The 13,084-nt window shown below is 50.8% G+C and overlaps 1 protein-coding gene across 1 annotated transcript in view; it reads left to right on the forward strand.

Moving 5' to 3' along the window:
- Nucleotides 1-13,084, forward strand: part of LOC122943770 (torsin-1A-interacting protein 1-like) — a 179,981-nt gene that overhangs the window by 85,172 nt on the left and 81,725 nt on the right. The window lies entirely within an intron of this gene.

Below are 13,084 nucleotides of genomic sequence, written 5' to 3' on the forward strand. Positions count from 1 at the left end.
GCTTCTCTATAGGCAGTGAATAATATATACATATCATCGAGCCATATAATTGGCTTATGCACTCCTTCACTCTCTATATAGCTCCCTTGTTGGGACGCCTGTACAAGGATGAGAAAACAGACACCTCTCACAGCACAGCCCTTTGCCCCCCCCCCTCTCTTCTTGTCTTGAAACAAAGAGGGGGTGGGTGGGCACTTGGAAGTAGAAAAAGTTAACTCATTACAATCCTAGATATTCCCCTTGAATTTCATTCTCTCCCTAAACCTAAACATCTGTCCCAATGCTCCGCCTCCTCTTCACCAGCTTCCACGACAAGCCATTCCTAGCGAACAGCCTCCCGTGACACTGGATTTGAGCACGGGGAAGTCCGATGATCTTTCCCTAACTGGCGTTGACATTATATGGGGGGGGGGGACTGGAGGTCATCAGTGCTTCTGATTTGACTGGACAGAAGTTTTCATACAATTTCCTATATTCTTTTGCGTCATTATCAACAGTCACACAAGGGAAAACCAGTCTCAACACTTCCTTGAAATCAATCCAATTATCCTTGTCTTTGAGCTTCACCGTGCATGTGGTCATCAACACTCGGAATGGACCATCAAACCAGGGTTTTAGGACTTTTCTAACGTGTCTTTTTCTACCACCCAATCTCCAGACACAAGTGGGTGGGTTCCTGGTACTTTATCAAAACCTGGAAGTGAAGCAAAAACTCGAAAATGTACTTTAGTCAAATGCTTATACAAAACTGATCACATAATCTGTCAGACAACCATGTTGCATCTGAAGCTGCTGTGGGAAATAAAATCCTATCCTAGGGGCTGACCCAAAAAGGACCTTATAGAGACAAAGGCCTGTCTCACGGTTAGGCGTATACCTTACTAAAAGAGAGCTACCAGCAGGCACTCTATTAAGGCTTTGAATCTTTAACTTGGTGTCTTGTTCAGTTCCTTTTCCCTACTCTACTGCTGCTTTGTGGATGGTACGAAGCATGTAAGGCCTGTCCTACACCCAAAACATTCATCATCTCCTGCATCACTTCACCTGAGAAGTGAACATCTGTGTCACTTTCAATGATCTAAGGTACCCCATACTTGCACACAACTTCGGCCATAATCTTCTTTACTTCTTTGGGTACGGTTTTGGCCATCCTGAAAACAAGTCATCACATATCAATACATACTCATACATGCTCACCTTGGGTAGTTGAAGGTAGTCTGCAAACATTGAAACAGATACAAAAAGCAAGACGTGTTTCTTGGGTACCTTAACCACCTTGCCCACGTTGTTGTGTCCTCCCTCCGCTCTGAGTCATCTAAGTCCACCCCCTTCAGTCAGATGCTGTGGTCCTCCTTTTGTCCGTCAGTAATGTGCCAGCTGTCCATTAGAACAGAGCTCTGATGTTTAGCACAACACTTAACATGTAACATGTAACTTCAAACATTGAAACAAACAGATCTGACAATACAGACATGAACACACAAAGGGCGCTTTTCATTGACTTAAATTTAAAAAAATAATAATAAACGTACAGCTTGATCAATGCTGTTGGCACCAATAAAAACCCAAAACTTCCAAGAAAAATAAAATAAAATTCTCAATGCGCATATTATTTAACAAACAAATATCGTACTCCACACGTATTCATTTTTCCATGTACTCATTTTCATTAACAGCTCATAATCAGTCTTCACACAAATTTCGCCTCAATTACAACTCAAAGCCACACCCATTCACATTTCACTGAATCATTTATGTTTTCCAACCCACATTGTTTCATCCCAAAACTTGCAGCACAGACACAGATTTCCTGAAAACAGATAGCCACACCACACCCAGAATTGCTGATGGTCTGTCGCTGTAAGACAATATACATGTTATAATCATACAGTCATTTTGTTAAAAGCTGCATTCCCACAGTACCCTGCTTGGGAAAGAAAAAATAAGATTATTGAACAATTTTTATTTTACTTCTATAATAATATTACACATATAACATCACTTACTCTGCATGATTCCCTGCCCCCATGATTCCCTTGCCTTGCGTCTCTTATCTCAGGAATGTTCAGGCAGGGGAAGTAAAGCAATCCATTACAGGATGCTCAACCGTCCTAAATATTCCTCAAACTTTTACTCATATCTGAAAAAGGACTTAGAATGGGTGCAACCTTAGATTGATAGGATTGGACACTTCCAATTGGCATCATAGCACAATCACTGTGGGCACTTTCTTAACTAGTGGATTTGCAAACATCATTGGATCTAATCCAGTGCTTCTCAAATAGTGGGGCGCGCCCCCCGGGGGGGCGCCAAGCTCCGTAAAGGGGGGCTCGTTCAGGGCCGGCCTTTGGGGTGTGCGGCAGTGTAATATGCGGCAGGGAGATGAGCGCTTCCATTGTGGAAGCGCTCATCTCCCTTCCTCTGATCAGAGGCCGGCGCAGTACGGAGCGGGGGCCGGGGGAGGGACTGGGAGGAGGAGCTGGGGGCTGGCAATAACGGTGGGGCGTTGCGGTCACTGTACTATAGCCCCGCCCCACCGCTCCCTCCGGTATACTAGTAATAGTACTGTATATCCGAATTTCTTCTGTATAATGCCGGCAGGCAGGCCGGGTGGCCGGCGCGTCCCTCAGTGATGTCACGTGCCTGCGCCGCCTGCTTTATGAATGAAGCAGGCGGCGCAGACAAGTGACGTCACTGAGGGACGCGCCGGCCGCCCGGCCCGCCTGCCGGCATTATACAGAAGAGATTCGGATATACGGTACTATTAGGAGTGAGGGGGGCATGTTTAATAACTTTAAACGGCGGCGGCGGGCACACAGAATCTGTGGATGGCACAGTTAAGGGGTGGGGGTCTGTGGCTGGCACTGTTATGGGCTGGGGGGGGCACTGTGGATGGCACTGTTATGGGGTGGGGGGGTCTGTGGATGGCACATATGTAACAGTGCCAGCCACAGATCCCCCTGTAACAGTGCCAGCCACAGATCCCCCCCCATAAGTGTCCGTCATCCACAGATCCCACCATAAGTGTCCGTCATCCACAGATCCCACCATAAGTGTCTGTCATCCACAGATCCCACCATAAGTGTCTGTCATCCACAGATCCCACCATAAGTGTCCGTCATCCACAGATCCCACCATAAGTGTCCGTCATCCACAGATCCCACCATAAGTGTCTGTCATCCACAGATCCCACCATAAGTGTCCGTCATCCACAGATCCCCCCATAAGTGTCCGTCATCCACAGATCCCACCATAAGTGTCCGTCATCCACAGATCCCACCATAAGTGTCCGTCATCCACAGATCCCACCATAAGTGTCCGTCATCCACAGATCCCACCATAAGTGTCCGTCATCCACAGATCCCACCATAAGTGTCTGTCATCCACAGATCCCACCATAAGTGTCCGTCATCCACAGATCCCCCCATAACAGTGTCCGTCATCCACAGATCCCCCCATAACATTACTGGCAAAGGGGGGGGCTGTTATTACTGGCAAAGGGGGGGGCTGTTATTACTGGCAAAGGGGGGGCTGTTATTACTGGCAAAGGGGGGGGGGCTGTTATTACTGGCGGGGGCTGTTATTACTGGCACAGAGGGGCTCTTATTACTGGGGGCTGTACTTCCTAGTGGGGGCATGACAGAAAATAATTGAGAAGCACTGATCTAATCCAATGCTGGAGCCCTGTCTGTAAGATCTATAGATAACATACATTAGTATCTTCACAGTGTGCAGATGCATTACCAATTACCAGCCCTCCCCAACCCCCATATGGAGGGGAGTTGAATTCCTCAGGGGGGTTTCAGTAAGAGCACATCCCAAAGAGAAAACGAGAAAAGTTATTGTGGAACTACAAGTCACATTTTGGAATTTACAGCAGATGTGGTGGGGGAAGGGATGCCACATGGCAACTTCTTTGTTCTCTATAGGATTCAAAATCCTCCATCTTGTAATAAGAAATGCTACACATTTCTCCAACTTTCAATTTCTCTGTTATTTCCATGGACACTTTAAACCATAACTCAGCTTGCACCAGCCCATTAACTGACCATTTTTTTTACTGCTGTAATCTCTAATTCTAGGGCAATGGATCATCCCTATTTAAACACACACATATCATTAGGGCAACAAAACTTAACCAGTTCATTTCTGAACATTTAACACAAGCGCCTTTCTGATTGCAGACACTGGGGCACTTTCTTTCTTGCTAATGCCATCAATTAACATCCTGACACTGCTCTGTTTTCTCACTCATTAAAACCTCCCCTTCAACATCACAGGAGTTCTGATGCCCACAGTCTGTAAGCTCTAACTTCACAGTTTCTTACAGATGTTCATCCCTGTTGCCAGCTGGGCCACCTGCTGTCCGGGGCCACACTTTCTCTAACATTCTTTGTCACATTTTTAACTTTCAATTTTCCTTCTTCATGTGAGTGGGACTGACCCATCTCAAAACAGTATTTCAGACTGACACACACACACAAAACAGAGGAATGATCAGCACCTTTAACCCTTTCCTCTGCAGACAAAGGATTCACCCTCCCCTCTGGTTGGCTCAAATCTGACTATCACGTCTGACTAGTCAGCTGGGACTCCCCGCACGTCTTCCCCAAGACCAGGGGTCAGACGGGCTCCGCCGCGTCTTCCTGGGGTCAGGTCAGGTGGAGAATATCTCTGCAGTCTTCCCTTATCTCAAGGATCTAAGGGTCATACGGCTCCACGCGTCTCCCTGCCAGGTCAGCCGGAGTTTACTTTGTCCCACACCAAGGCGCTACAGCGCCCCCTTCCAAACCAGGAGGTTACTGTCCCCTCCCTTTGTCTGTGGTTTTACCGTCTGTGCTCAACTCACTCCTCACATAAATCACAGACACACACAACATATACACACCAGAGTGATCTATAATTTCAGACTATTGGTTTTATAGACTCCAAGCTTTCAGCATTACAGCCGACTACTATACTTACATCGGTACCACCTCACAGCAGACTGAGCTATCTGAGCATGACGAAGTAAATAGCAGAAAGGCAGATGAGATAAAAAGTTTTCTCACCTTTCTTTGAGGTTGCAATCCTCTCCCCTCTGCTGTTCGTCAAGCTCAGAAGCCCGTCTTGTCAGCTGTTTGATGCTACGTTCGCTCAGAGTCCCATCTGGGGTGCCATTTTGATAAAGACGCCCTAAATTAGGGCATTTAAGATACTCTGGTGCTCCAATCAATGTCCCCCCCCCCCCCCCCAGGGGTTAATATCCACGCGTGGCTGAGAGACTAGACGCTGACACATAGATGGTCAATGCAATCTCTAACTTTTATTACATGGGGTAAGCGTATATACATCTTCAGAAGAGGGCAGTCCTCACTGAGGCTTAAACATTGTTTCATTGGTCAAAAAGGAAGAAGAGATAAGAGAGAGGAGATAATACACCTGCATCTGCGCACTGGGTCCTACTTTGGAATGTGAACTAATATAAAGATCTGGTTACCATCGCCATTTTGTAATGGAGTTTATCCTAACAAGAATACTGCCTACGTCATATGTGACACTTCAAAGAGGTGCTTCTCTATAGGCAGTGAATAATATATACATATCATCGAGCCATATAATTGGCTTATGCACTCCTTCACTCTCTATATAGCTCCCTTGTTGGGACGCCTGTACAAGGATGAGAAAACAGACACCTCTCACAGCACAGCCCCCCCCCCCCCCTTTCTCTCCTCCAGTCTTGAAACAAAGAGGGGGTGGGTGGGCACTTGGAAGTAGAAAAAGTCAACTCATTACAATCCTAGATATACAAAATATTGAATAAAATTCACACATCTTTAACAGATGTATACATTTAGTCGGTGCCTGGAGCTACACAATGATCTTGGCCGTGACACAGGGATCATGACCAAGGATCGCTGCGTGGCAGCGCAGCCACAGAAGTCAATGTAGTTGCTGCGCGACTAGAGTAAAGTGGGATCTTTTTCCTGTTCTGGGGTCACGGCAGCTTGTGAGTCGCACTGCAGTCCTGCTAATTTCTATGGCTGCTCTGCATCAGCGATCCTTGACTGCACAATGGTTGTCGTAGTCATGTTGTCTACAGGAGTACTAAGATGTTAGTTAGGTACTGTATATGTGACTGCAGAGGGCAGGGGCCATTTTGCGTGATTCATGCTCTCCTATAAAAGCTGAGAATGTGGATTGCCCTGGCTGCCAGTAGTGTCGTGTCTACGTGTGTCTTATACAGGTTGGTATCATATACTACAGGCATGGATAGGTGCTTATCATGAGATGAATGCAAAAGTCAACCCGAAAAGTAAAACCACTTACCTAATATTGTGCAGGTCCACCTCATGCCACCCCACAGCGCATTTGTAACTTTCTTTATTTCTCACCCTTTTTCCTTGGGGGACACAGGAGACCTTGGGTATAGCTCATCTCCCTAGGAGGCGTGACACTAAGTGAAAACTGTTAAGCCCCTCCTCCACAGCTATACCCTCAGCCTGGAGAGAGAAACTGCCAGTTTTTGCTTAGTGTCCAAGGAGGCAAGACACTCCCTGCTCTGCAGGGCTGTTTTCTCCTTGTTGTTTAAATTTAGATTTTTACTTTTTTCTTTTCTTTTTGTTCCAGACCATCAGGGACAACAGAGACACACTAGACCTCTCTGTTCTCCCGGGGTTGAGCTGCGCCAGTGCCGGTCATCTGCACTGCTGCCCCCCCCCCACAGAAGGTCTCATGCACACGACCGTTGTGTGCATCCATGGCCGTTGTGCCGTTTTGCGTTTTTTTTTCCGCTGACCCATTGACTTTCAATGGGTCCGTGGAAAAATCGGAAAATGCACCATTTTGCAGCTGCATCCGTCTTCCGTGTTTCCTGTCCGTCAAAAATACGGATGCACACAAGATTGGCATCCATGTCCGTGGTCCGTGGCCGTAGGCTACTTTTACACAGACGGATCCTCAGATCTGTCTGTATAAAAGCTTTTTCAGAGCTGAGTTTTCACTTTGTGAAAACTCAGATCCGACAGTATATTCTAACACAGAGGCGTTCCCATGGTGATGGGGACGCTTCAGGTTAGAATATACTAAAAGAATTGTGTACATGACTGCCCCCTGCTGCCTGGCAGGTGCTGCCAGGCAGCAGGGGGCAGACCCCCCCCCCCCCTGTAGTTAACACATTTGTGGCCAGTGTGGCCCGCCCCCCCTCCCTCACCTGTAGTTAACTAATTGGTGGCCAGTGAGCCCCCCCTCCCTCCCCTGTAGTTAACTCGTTGGTGGCCAGCCCCCCCCCCCTCCCTCCCGTGTAGTTAACTTGTTGGTGGCCAGTGGGCCCTCCCTCCCCCTCCTAATTAAAATCTCCCCCCTATCATTGGTGGCAGCGGAGAGTACCGATCGAAGTCCCAGTTTAATCGCTGGGGCTCCGATCGGTAACCATGGCAACCAGGACGCTACTGCAGTCCCGGTTGCCATGGTTACTTAGCAATTTGTAGAAGCATTATACTTACCTGCGAGCTGCGATGTCTGTGTCCGGCCGGGAGCTCCTCCTACTGGTAAGTGACAGATCATTAAGCAATGCGCCACACAGACCTGTCACTTACCAGTAGGAGGCGCTCCCGGCCGGTCACAGACATCTCAGCTTGCAGGTAAGTATAATGCTTCTACAAATTGCTAAGTAACCATGGCAAACGGGACTGCAGTAGCGTCCTGGTTGCCATGGTTACCGATCGGAGCCCCAGCGATTAAACTGGGACTCCGATCGGTACTCTCCACTGGCACCAATGATAGGGGGGAAGCTTTTAATTAGGAGGGGGAGGGAGGGGGGCCCACTGGCCACCAATGAGTTAACTACAGGGGGGGAGGGGGGGCCGCACTGGCCACCAATGAGTTAAAAACAGGGGGAAAGGGGGGGTCTGCCCCCTGCTGCCTGGCAGCACCTGCCAGGCAGCAGGGTGCAGTCATGTACACAGTTCTTTTAGTATAGTCTAACCTGAAGAGTCCCCATCACCATGGGAACGCCTCTGTGTTAGAATATACTGTCGGATCTGAGTTTCACGATCTAACTCATATCCGACAGTATATTCTAACATAGAGGTGTTCCCATGGTGATGGGGACACTTCAAGTTAAAATATACCATCGGATTGGAGAAAACTCCGATCCGATGGTATAAAAGGGACTCCTGACTTTACATTGAAAGTCAATGGGGGACGGATCCGTTTGCAATTGCACCATATTGTGTCAACGTCAAACGGATCCGTCCCCATTGACTTGCATTGTAATTCAGGACGGATCCGTTTGGCTCCGCACGGCCAGGCGGACACCAAAACGACTTTTTTTTCATGTCCATGGATCCTCCAAAAATCAAAAAAGACCCACGGACAAAAAAATGGTCACGGATCACAGACCTACGGACCCCGTTTTTGTGGACCGTGAAAAAAATACTGTCATGTGCATGAGGCCGAAGGCATCCCGCCAGTGCAAGGGTCGCCCGCACGCCAAGTCCCTCTTCCAGCGTGCCAAGTCCCCGGTCTCCTGCGTGCCTGAACCCCATACTGGTCGACCCTTCTGTCCCTAGGCTGGCCCCTGGGGTACCGCAGGGCGACAACCTGCTCCCTCCCCTCCATGGGACTGCAGACTCCTGAAATCAGCAGCTGCAGATCGCTGTGGGAGGAATACTGCTGTAGAACCGGAGACCCGCACCTGGCTCCCCCAGACACAGGGGTCATACCAGATGCTGCCTTGGGCCCTCTTACTGGTCGCGCAGGGCCTGCATGTACTGAGCGCGATGCTCCAACAGGTCCCGGCCGACCGTCGCAAAATTTTCACCCAGGCTTCGGCCTGCTGGGCCGTTATCCGGCCCTCCTTCCCCGGCCCCCTGTCTCTGCCGGTCCGCGGGGTGGGCACCCGCGGCCGGTTTGTACATGCGTCACCCCGTTTCCCTCCAGGTCCCAGCCGACCGTCGGTAGCTCCCGGTCGGCTGGGCGCCGCAAAAATTTAGGCCCCGGCTTCGCGGCCTACTAGGCCGCAAAATTCCGGCCTCGGTTGGAGGGGGTGGGAACTTCTCCAGGCGCGAATACTTCCCGCCTGGAGGTCCCCCCGCCTCCAGGTGATCGCAGCGCCGCCCCCCTCCTTCCCCAGGCCGGATCTTTGTTAACCCTTTGGGTACCGGCCATCTCCAGGGGCCGGCTCCCATCTAGAGGAGGCCCTCTATGATCTGGGCTTTCTCATGGGCCTGTATGGCTGGCCCCTTTCCTGCCTCTCAGCGAGGCTGTGCCACTGTATGGTGGCCCCCTTTTCTTGCCTCAGTGAGGCTGTGTTTAAAAAAAAAAAATAATATATTAAAAAAGACGGGCTTACATGGCGGGGTAAATAAATAACGGGTTGGCTGCGCAGGACGCTGCAGCCTGATCTTAGTAGTGCTGGCTGTATGCATGCCCCCCTTCCATAGGCGGCATGTCGCGCTCCCCGGCTGCGGTGCCGGCCAGGTACATGTTCCCCTTCCAGGCGGACCTTGCCCTCTCCCGGGATACAGTGCTGACCAAGTGCATGCGCCATCTTCCACCCTTTCTATAGGCAGGATTCGTCACCCTCTCCAGAATACTGCTCTTTCCCTGACTGCAGGCTGGCCATGTCCATGACCCCCTTCTATAGGCGGAATACGGCACTCTCCCTGGATTCACTGCTGGCCATGTGCACAACCCCCTTCCATAGGCGGAACGCTGCACTCTCACTGGATTCTCTGCCGGCCATGTGCATGACCCACTTCCATAGGCGGTATACTGCACTCTCACTGGATACGGTGCTGGCCATGTGCACGACCTCCTTCTGTGGGCGGAACGCTGCACTCCCACTGGATTCGCTGCCGACCTGGTGCGAGACCCCCTTCTATAGGCGGAATACTGGACTCTCACTGGATTCGCTGCTGGCCACGGGCATGCCTCCTTCCCTCAGGCGGCATACATACAATCTCACTGACTGTGTTTGTTCTCTCGCCAGTACGTTGCTGGCCATGTGCATGGCCCTCTAACATAGGGATACGGTGCTGGCCTTGTGCATGGCCACCCCTCATTCCTTGGGTGGAATTTTGCACGCTCACGAGATTCACGGCTGTCCTGGTATATGCTGTAATGGACTGGTACATGTCCCACTTCATTAGCGGAGCGGGGCTATCGTCCTCTAGTTGCACTCTCACGAAATTCGGTGTTTGGTAGATTATTTCACAATCGCTTAATGCTAGTATAACCCTGTGCATGTCCCCCTTTCACTAGGGGGACCTCCTGCGTTCCTGCTGGATACTGTGCGGCCATGTGCATGGCCCCCTTCTGGGCGGAATATGGTATGTCCTACTTCTCTGAAGTAGGTACTGGCCTTGGGCATCCCCCCTTTTTTGGGTCGGGCCTTTGCACTCTTGTCGACTGCGGTGTTGACAGTTACATTTCCCCCCTTTCTGGGTGGACTGCTTGCATTCCATCGCATGCTATACTAGTCTTGTGCATAGCTCCCTTTCAGGTTGCACGTCCGTAGCTACTGTGGGGATCTGTGGCTGGCCCTCTTCGCTGAGTGGCTATTTTGCAGTGAGCGGACGTTCTTGTGCGCTCTGTGCGTTGTTTGAGCCGTGTATGCCTTCTCCTTCCGTAGGTGGGTTGGCCTTCTCACTGCTTACGGGGCTGCTCGTACGTATGCCTCCCTTCCTCCTGCGACATCCTTTTTTTCTCTTGAAATACGGTGCTTGCCGCAAGCCTTGCACTCTTCTCTGAAGAGATCGTTCTGTCCACCTGACCCGGACGTGCTCTACATGCTCTCTACTGCACCAGGCTGGGTGGTATGCATTCTCTGGTTGGGATTGTAGATTGCGGTCCCGTTGTGATGGTATCCACCATGTTCGTTGGCCCTTCCACCTGGGGAGTGTTCGTGGTTCACAGATGCATACCTGTTTGTCTTCCCGCGGCTTTGCTTCCCTGCGCAAGCGGTCACATGGTCGAGAGTGCTGTCTGCAGCGCCCCTCGAATTCTACGATGGCTCTGGCGGGACTGCGGTTCCCTCGCCTACTACCATTTCCTCCTCTTCGGATGCAGTGTGTATGAGTCCTTCCTATTGGCGCCCTCTGCGCTTCAGTTTGATCTGCTACTAGGTTCAGACCGCTCGGGAAGGTCACCTATTTTCTCTTGGGTGTTCGATTATCCAGGTCCGGGGACCTCCATTTTGGGTTCTTCAGGGCATTCACCTGCTACGAGGCGGTGAGCCAGGTGCCTCTCAGAGTAGCGGGGTTCTGTTTTTGAGCTGTCCTATGACTTCCCTGTTGCCTGCTCCTCCTTTCGGTTGGAGGGTTCTATGCCGGCCTATGTCTCGACTGCTTTTTCTCGCCGGCTTTGGTTTGGCTCCCGCTCGGGGCATATCACTCTGATGTGGCTTCTGCCCCGGCCAGGCTTCAGAGGCTGTTCCTTGGTTGTTCACTTGGATGGTTCCGGTGTTCCTTGTTGCCTCGTATCGTCTCACTCGTTCACACTGGCTGTACTAGATGTGTGCCTATTTACCCGGTCTACCGCGTTCTGTCTCCCGCTGGGTGCTGATTGCGTTTTCCATTCTAGGCAATGGTCCTGCTGTGGACTTACCTTCTCGGTAACTTGGAAGGACTACTCTTCGGTCATGATTGTCCTTAGATCTCCCACACCAGGACTGTAGAACACCTTCCTGTGGTGGCTACATAGACATAGGGCCAGATGTATCATTAGCTGAAGTCAGAATAATGGAGTGAAAATGTCGCAAATTTTTGCGCAATCACTAAAACTGCGCAAAAATTTGCGACTTTTTTCTGCTCTGCACTATGCTCGCCAGTTTTCTGAAAGTGGGCGTGTTTTCTTATGTAAATTAATCTCTAGACAGATTTACTATTGAGACTATTTAAAAAGTCGCATAAAACTGACTTTAGCCATATGTGAAAGTGGAGTGAGCTGTCAGAGTCATGATAAATCTGGCCCACAGACTTTAGCCTGTCCTGTCCTGGCATCTGTCGGATGCTGGGCGGACCCTTTCGGTTCCTCCGTCTGTCCTTCTGCTTCCCCACTCCGGGTAGATACGGGACGACGTTACTCGGGGGCCGACCGATCCAGTTTTGCCGACCCTTCTGCCCGTGTTACTGGTCTGCGCCTGTTCACATTAGGTTTTCTGCCGCTTGCCCAGGCGATTCCAGCGGGCACGCTAGTGTTCGCTCCCGGCCGTGCCTTGTCCAGGATCTGTTTTCGGACTTTGGGTTCTTACCTGGGGTTCTGTGGGAAGCTGGCATTCCCCCACTCTGCTTTTCTCTCCCCATGGTTCTGTCTTTCTCCAGTCCAGCCTGGACCTTGGACCGGGACTCTGTTACTTGAAGTGTCAAGTGTCGGCGCTGTCTTTCCTCTTCCAGTGTTCCCTGGGCCTCTTGGGCCTGTCAAGACCTTCTTACACGGAGTGGCTCTTTGGTTCCTCTGTACCGTTCCCCGATCCCGCCCTGGGAACTACATTCTGTGCTCTCGGCGCTCCAATCTTTCCCTTGGAGCCGTTCCATAGGTTCTCCCTACTCCTTCTGTCCTGTACAGTGGTGTTTTCTGTTGCCATAGTGTCTCTGACGGGTGTCTGAATGGCGGCCCTTCTTGTTCCGAGCCTTCTGTCCTTCCCCAGGACAGGGCTGTTCTCCATCCCGTCGCTTCCTTCCTTCTGAAGGTGGTATCTGCCTTCATCTCAACGAGGCTGTCGTCCTCACCTCCCCAACTCCGGGAACGGACGCTTCACCGATTGGACGTTGTTTGGGCCTCGCAGTTTTACTTGGAGGTCTCCGACTCTGGTCGACGCTCGGTCTCTTGTGTTGCCGGGAGGTCTGCGCAACGGTTTGACTGCTTCCAGGGTGGTTTTTCCTCCGTTTCATCAGAATGGCTATTACTGAGATTGTCACACTAAGGGCAGGGTTCTGCCTTGGTGTCACCGTTCGTTTCACCGGAGCGGTCGGTGCCACCTGCTGCCGGAGGCATTTGGCTTCAGCCATGCAATTGTGCAGGGCGGCCACCGGTCTTCCTTGCACGCCTTACTAAGTTCTACAGGGTGCATACTCGGGCTTCGGTGGATGCTACCTTGGGC

The sequence above is a fragment of the Bufo gargarizans genome, chromosome 7, assembly GCF_014858855.1.
Source record: "Bufo gargarizans isolate SCDJY-AF-19 chromosome 7, ASM1485885v1, whole genome shotgun sequence".
In the NCBI taxonomy this organism is placed as follows: Eukaryota; Metazoa; Chordata; class Amphibia; order Anura; family Bufonidae; genus Bufo; species Bufo gargarizans.